Source organism: Brassica oleracea, chromosome C3 (assembly GCF_000695525.1).
Source record: "Brassica oleracea var. oleracea cultivar TO1000 chromosome C3, BOL, whole genome shotgun sequence".
Classification (NCBI taxonomy): Eukaryota; Viridiplantae; Streptophyta; class Magnoliopsida; order Brassicales; family Brassicaceae; genus Brassica; species Brassica oleracea.
The window spans coordinates 12762855-12764426 of record NC_027750.1 but is presented as its reverse complement, the minus strand read 5'-3'; positions in this window follow the sequence as shown (position 1 = coordinate 12764426).

The following is a 1572-nucleotide window of genomic DNA, read 5'->3' as shown; positions in this document are numbered from 1 at the left end:
GGGGAGATGAAGAGATAGAGGGAGACTAAGAGTTCCATGGATTTGATTGGAGAAGTTTAGACAATAGCGTCTGTGTATTGGAGGGGAGGCGCAGGATTGGGAAAACCAAAGGTCTCAGTTGAAGACGAAGAGCTGATGACTTGCAGGCTTTTTAGGGCCAGTTTTATGGTTTATTAAGATAGGCTTATGCTTTAATCAAATGTATAAGCTGATGTAATAGATGGGATAGCGAGTTTAAAAAATAAGCCCACAAATCAATCAGCAAATAATAGAGAACATGATTTGTAAATCATTTCATTTATTTGTGGGACATTATTAAACCGACCTTCATAAATATATATTAGTTTCGGTCATCAATGTACAAAGTATCCTTTAGTTTAGTGGTATAAATGTTGGTCTTTATATCTCAGTAATCCGGATTTGAGTCACAGACTTGACAATTTTTCATATTTTTTAAAAGTGGAACCCACTTACCTGCTGACGTGGAGGCTCAGGAATTTTTACATTAAGAGGTATGTGTTAGGAATTTTGAAGATACGAATTATGCATAATTTTTTAAGAGAATCATTAGACATGGATTTTTATAAAGCCGCTTATGATGGTTTAGTCGACGAGAATTTTCATAAAAGGTTTTTGTAAGATCATCTATGTAAATTTTTTTTATAATTTATAATATTTTTTTGGGCTTCTTGCAAATATGACTCAAAACTCAAAGTCAAACACAAAACTAACTCATGATTTTATTCTAAACTTGTATTTGTTATATTCACCCCAAAACTTTGGATTATTTACAAAAATATCATTTTTTCGAAAATAAGTTTTTTACTCTCTCATCCTCATTTTCATCAAGTATTTGCAATATTGTCATTTCTATCAATACACAAACCACCATGTATAATCAATTTGAAGCTCTTAATGCACATAAAAATCGATTTTTACTCCTTCTATCTCATTTCTTATGAACTAAAAACAACATCTCTTTTACTTTCTCTCTATATTCATCCAAAAACCCCCAAGATTTTGATTCTAAATTTTTTAAGGTTCATAGAACCATTCAAGCTCATGATTCGTGGTCATTAACAAGTAGGTTGTTTTGATGGTGAAGTATTGTGTGGTTAGAGAAGCTAAACAAGTTATCTCACTGGTTAAAGCTATGAAATCATTTTATTTTCCTGATATGTCTCTTAGAAGACTTCCGTGTAAGTCAGTTGTCTCCGACGAGAAGACTTACACGGAAGTCTTCTGGTCAATGCATAGGTTAGTTTCGCAATTGACTTTATGTGTGTCTTTAAAGACGATTTCTTTGGAAGTCTTTTGGTTTTCTTTGTTTTCAAAAACGTTAGAGAAGACTTTCCGGTAAGTCGTATAGGATAAACAAGTTAGTTTTTCATTTGACCGGATTGTGTCAAAATTTTGACTCTTCCTAATCGAATAACACGAAAGTCATCCAGCAGAAAAATAAAAATTAAATATTTAATTTTTAGTAGACGGCTTCCAAGTAAGTCGTTTCAGGTTACTTTTACAATTGAAAAATAAAACTTAAATATTTAATTTTATCCGGACGACTCCATG